Here is a 6,291-nt window from a genome sequence, read left to right as displayed (position 1 = left end):
TGTGCTTTACCTGCTTTCCCCAGGGGCCTTCTAGGCACTTGGTACTGACGTTAGCTGCCTTGGTGCAGCCCAATCCATGTTCTGCTCTTCTGAGCTATTTGTGTGGCCCTTCCTCTGACTAGGATTGATGGGAAGCTGGTATGGCACTTCTTGCCTGTGATCTGAGCCATCATCCCAGCTGTTCCCAGAGCAGGAGCGAACTACAATGCAATCAATGAGTGATGTATTTCTAGTAGCAACATGGAACCTTCCTCTAGGGCTGGGCCAAACCAGGTGGCTGCTTTGGGCCATGGTGGCCTTATCTCAGCACTGGCTTGATGTCTACCTTTTGTCTGAGCAGTGCCTGTGAGATGCACTGCAAAACTTTGTCATCCAGGAATGTTGCTAGCAGAGAGAGTCAAGGCCCTGTTCTCCATGGCAATCAGTGTGCCTCTTGTGTACAGGCCATGGCTTTCGGTGGTGTTTGCAAGGTTTCCTTTGTCTCACCAAAGCAGCACACAAGGGTCAGGCTGCAAAAGGCAGTGAAAGGATGTGCTTGGTGATTTCTGATGCTTTTGGAAACACACACCCCACAACGTCCTCTGACCCTCTGACCCCAGCCTTCAGCCTAGCAGCAGGGAAGGAACTGTATGTGTGTCTGAGCAATGGATCTCTCCTGATGTGGCTATACAGTAGGTCAGTGACTTCTTTGCCAGCTCTCTCAGCTGTGGAGGTGGAATGTGACAGTGAGATGGCTGTGGGGGCTGGGGCTGTACGTATTACTCTTAGTTACCTGTTTACAGTGAGGAGTCACTGGGCTGTTCTGTGTTAGCTGTTATATGTATAATTAAGTAAAACAATAAACAAGTCTTTCCTCATGGCCTTGATGGTCCAAGCTAAACAGCGCACAGCGCTGGCCTGTATTATGAAGGTGAAGAATGAGCAGTGTGAGATTTTGATCTGAACTCATGGGAGTTCAGCTTGTGTGATGGGGAAGGGAGTGAGTTACTGCAGCGTAGGTGAGGTTCTACCCTAAATAGTTGGCTGTTACAGTGTTGTCCCAAATCTGGGTTCTCTTAACCTGGTGTGCAAGAAGCTGATATACACATGGAGGTGAGATACTTGTTTATTTCATTTCTGTGCAGAGATGGTTGCTGGGTGGTTCATCCACAAAGCTAGCACAACCTGGTAAGCTCAGACTTTAAATATTTATACATTTCAAGTAACAGCTAAGTGACAGTTATCAGTACTTACTACAGTTAGGCTTACCCATCCTCATTCCCGTTGGTTCTTGCTGTGCCTTGTCTCTACTTAGTCACAGCATCCTCTCTTTTTACTAGGCATGGTCTGGGGAGAGGGGGCTTGTGTTAGTAGGGGACTTTTTTCTGAGGGTGGGTTTTTTATGATGTTAATTAGGATAGTTCACACATAGTTCAAGTGACTTCTTCTTTGTCCTTGTTAGCAGTTCTCTTCCCCTTGAGCTTATCTTGGTATTTCCTTATTTTGGCTAATTTATGGTATCCTCCTGTTCTTTCTCCAGGGCCACATCTTGCTAACTATTTACAGTGGTTAATTGTACCCTTTACTTCTAGTATTTCTCCAACAACAGTAGGGCTGATTTCTGCCAAGGGAAGAGGGAGACCAGAAGTTACAGCAAAGCTTTTGCTGAGGAGGAAAAAATCCGTGCAGGGACTGAAGTGACTTGTTTGCTGGAGTTGAAGGAGGTAAGCATGAGAGGCTGGAGAGAGCATCTGTGCCATGTGCAGGGGAGGCAGGTGGGATACAGGGGCAGGAGAGCACTGTGTAAAATGACTAAAACTGCTGAAGTACTCTCCGCAGAGCTGCTTTTTGTTCTCCAATACAGCTCTTCGTTTGGTAAAATCTGCTGAGAAAAATTACTCAGCCGTGGTAGCCGGACACACACAGAGCTGCACCTGAGGTGTCAAACCAGGACAATGTGCCAGTTACAGCTGTGCCCGTGCTAGAGGGGCTGAGTGTGATGTTCTCTTGGTGCCTTTTGTGAGCCCAAAGGTGGCAGTGCTGCACAGGTGCTTTCTGTCAGAGGCGGTGGGGAGGAGGCATCCCTAGTCGCAGACTTTTAAACACAGCATCTGCTCCTGTTACTCCTACCCCTGAGGGTCTCCTATCAGTGAAGGTGTCTTGATCCCCTACAGCTGGGACAGCAGGGATGTTGGCCCCTTTGTCAGCCCTTGCCCCTGTGTGGCTCCTCCTTGCCCTGAGCTCTGTGTGCATAGAACATCTCCAGGTAATGCTTTGCAATCCCAGCCATCCCTCCCTGCCCTGTTCCAGCTGTGCTGAATGAGGGGCAGTGGCGTGCCGGGGACTTGCGATGTCTCCCTGAGCGTGAAAAGCCACACTCATTTAAACAGCCCTGGCAGCTCTAAATGCAGGGAAGCTTGACCTGCCATGTGTCACTTACCTTGCATTGCTTGCTTGGAGCCTATCTGGCCTGGCATCAAGGGTGTCTCGCCCTCCGCCTGGTTTCTCAGCTTTGTGAGCTCTCACTGGGACGCTTGGTTTGCAGCTCCAGTCTTACAAGGCGGCAATCTTGATGCTTTTTGGGTAAGCACAAAATACAAACGGAGCACTTTTTTGTGTGTAGCCCTCAGGTATTTGCAGCTGATCACTGCCTTGAGAGATGTGTGTTAAACTCCTGTACTGAAGACTGGCAGCTACAGAACCACTGCCACAGAGTGAATTAAATTGAATTGAACAGGCTCTAACAGGCATTAAGGAGCACACTTAAAAGAAGGAATGGAGCTGGGTCAAGAAGGGCAGTACAGGGATCTCTGCTGGCAGCAAGCGGAGTACGGAGCATCAGATACTTGTTTGGGACTGGAAGCACAGAGTGGCTGGAGAATGGCTGTTCATTCGCTACTTGACACTTACTCCTAGGCAACACAGCGATGTTGCAGGTTGTATTTAGTACCTTTTCACCCAATCTTATATAAAAATACTAATGGAAAAGGAGTGTTTAAAAGTTGGTCCACAGGGACCAGACAATTGCAAATTGATTACTTTGGTGGACAGTGTTCTTGATCTGGGCCACACACCTGGATGCTTCCCCCTGCAGGGAGTGGAGATGTGCAGCAGAGGTGCCAGGCCCATCTGTGCACGTGCACAGAACGGGGAGATCTGCCTTTCTCCCACCTGGAGCTTCTTACCCTGAGGCAGGAGCTGCTTTGTGCTCAAACCCCGTTGTGGGAAAACAGAGGTCTACTTTTAAGAGCCCTTTTCTATCAGTAAATGATACATCAATGGGACCTTATGGGCCTTAGGACTCTAATTCATGTGACTGTAGCTATTTATTTTTTTTTCTGGCCTTTGATGGTTGTGCTGTTAAAGGTCACTGCATTGCTCTTACTGTGCTGCCCTCTATGCTTCCTTCATCAGCAGGCCAGCCCTGGTTCACCTGCCAACCACAACCACAGCAGCTGGCTCCAGCTCTTCTCCCCAGCCCAGCAACATCAGGGACTGGAGGAGGCAGCTTTGAGTAGGGCTGCATGGACCTACAGGCAGGGGCAAGAGAACTGACAGCTTAATTCTCAGGCAGCTGCATAAAGTTAAAAGGTCTCTTTCATGGTCTCATTCCCCTCAGCAGCACTCACTGGGAAAAAAGGGAAGGTGTGCTCAAAGCTCTCCCCTTCTTCATACCCTGCTTGCAAGTTTTTCTATGTCCTGTGGCTTCTGCCTTTTAAACTTCAGATTTTCAGGCTTGGCTAAAGAGGGACTTACTTCTGGGGGTGAAGGGGATTGAGGGGAGGTTGTGATAAACTCCTCCCTTGCAAAAATAAAAATTAAGCTGCTGCTCAGTCATTAGAGAATGCCTACAGAAGAAATGAATCCTCCTAGCAAGACCACCAGAACTACCACAGTTAATGCAAGCTTTTGCTTCCTTCACCATCCCCTTCTTTCCAGTAACAGACTCATCCCTGCCCACCCCTCCCAGTTCAGCACAGGGGTGTTACTGGTGATACCCTGCATGGTGTCAGCTCTTGCAGCGGGGTGGATGTATCAGCAGGATACTCTACCCCTGTAGCAGGAGCCCCCTGTGCAGGCTCTGACAGTGCCTGTCCAGGGAGGATGGCATAGCGCATCCCTGGGAGAAACCAACCTCATTGCTTTGTCAGTGTCCTGGTCCTGTGTTGCTGTGTCAGATCACTTCTCAGCCCACTCCTGTCTTGGTTGGGTTGTGGGTTTTTTTCTGTTTTTTTTTTTTTCTTTTTCTTTCTCAGTTTCCTTATGTTACACAGTAGAAGCACCAATGGTCTATAGAGCTGTCTATAGAACAGCTGCACTGTTCTGCACATACAGCCTGTTCTGAGGTTGTAGCCTATCCTTCCAGACATACCATTGAGTGTAGGGCAAAGCTGCCCTGCAGCAATACAAGAGGGAGCGCTCTGGACATTCAGCCAGCAAGGTGGGTACACTGTATTTTATGATAAAACCAATGGTCTAAACTATGTGCAGTATGTATACTCCTATTCTAAATGGGCAGTCTGAGAAACTCTGCACTTTCAAGTGTGAGAGTGTGTACAGGTATCACTTTGCGAGGCCATCATCACCATCATTTGGCCAGTGACTTGAAGCAAGTTTTACTAAGTGCCAGAAAGCTTAATTATTAGCATCACAAATTAATTATACCCCCTAGGAGTATGGGCTCAGCAGTAAGACAGGGTAGGCATGTCAATAACTCCATGTTTTAAGTAAGTACGTGCTCAGTTTGCTGCCAGATTGCAAAGAACTCAGAATTGGGTCTAAGAGGCAGCTTCTGCCATGCTGCCTTTGAGTAAGGCAGTCTATTGGTTCTCAGCTAAGTTGTGGCACAAAGCTCATGATGCTGTGCCTGTCCCTTAAAAAGCAACTGGGTGGGGGCAGAGACTTTCTTCATCCCTGCACTAAAACACCCTCTGTATTACCCCTTATTTCTTTATCCATGACTGATGCAATGAGTTCTGTGCACAAGAGCTCATCCCCTGGCTTGAGAAGCATGACCACTGCCCCAAGCTCAAGGCTCTAACACTTAAGGGTGCTGTGAAAAACCAAAGGCAGCTCCTGTACTTTGGCCAAAGGCCTGACTGTTTTTCCAGAGGTCAAATGCAGCCCCTTGGAGGGAAAGGACAGTAGCACCAGTAATCCAGTTGCTGTTCCTGTCCCCCTCTGGGGCAGCTTTGGGGTGCAAGGTGTAGTGGATTCTGTCTGTCCAGGATATACCTAATCCTCTTTGCTTTGCAAAAGTGCCTGGAAGGTGACTTTCCAGAAATTAGCATTGCTTTTATTTTTTGCTGCTGGGAAGGCAGCATCATGCAGTTGACTTTTGGGGAATGACCTGGAGCCAAACCATTGCTGCTCAGCATTACTGGAGCAAGGTGGCAGTAAACCTGCCAACCTGAAACACCTGTGGTGTCCCCTCCTCCAGGTGGCAGCACTTCTGAAGAGGAAGAGCAGGCTCCTTCTGAAAGGGTCGTTCCCTTGAGATGTCTGGAACCAAGCACAGATGACTCAAAATGTTAAAAACCCAGTAGTTTATTTCAAAGTATAAATTTCAGGCTTGTCAGACAAAAACCCCACTACAGTTAAGACAGACACACACACACTAATCTATAGTACATACAAAAATGGGGAGAGCTTGCAACTGCACACTTTAAATTGGACATTAAATCAGTCCTCTTTTTTTTTTTTGTATTTACAAGTACAGCTGCAAAATAAAAGAAATCAGATTCTGTCCTAACAAAGGATTCTGCACGTTTGACTCCCAGTAGCCAATAAATTACTAAAGTTGAACAGGACTCCCCAAACAGCTACTACCCAGTTGTCTTATTTACAGCTATACCCCATTAAATTAAGACAGCACTTCAAATATATGTATGTGTGTGTGTGTATATATATATATAAAAGAAAGCTCAGCCTGCATACAGACAAATGAGAAATAAAGATGTATTTTAACAGGTATTTAGAAGCAATGAAAAGAAAAATTAATTTGCTTTTTCTTAGCTATCCTTTTTTTTTTTTTTTCTTTTTCTCCTCAGGTGGTGTTTGGAAGGGGATACAGATTTTGGTGGCAGGGCTGGCTCAGTGTCACTTGAACTCCTTCTCCCTCCAGTGTTTTCATACAATGCTGACCCCTATCCAAACCAACAAATTAAAAAAATAGATTTTTTTCAATATTTCAAGCTTCTATTTAAAAAATCTGGATAGATATTTTTGACTAAATGAAAATACTAAAGAGTTTATAAGAAGGCAGAATCACAGCTTGATTTTATACAGTGTATGCAATACTCTAATACTGGG

The sequence above is a fragment of the Charadrius vociferus genome, unplaced genomic scaffold (assembly GCF_000708025.1).
Source record: "Charadrius vociferus isolate BGI_N301 unplaced genomic scaffold, ASM70802v2 scaffold251, whole genome shotgun sequence".
Classification (NCBI taxonomy): domain Eukaryota; kingdom Metazoa; phylum Chordata; class Aves; order Charadriiformes; family Charadriidae; genus Charadrius; species Charadrius vociferus.
This window is presented reverse-complemented; position numbering follows the sequence as displayed.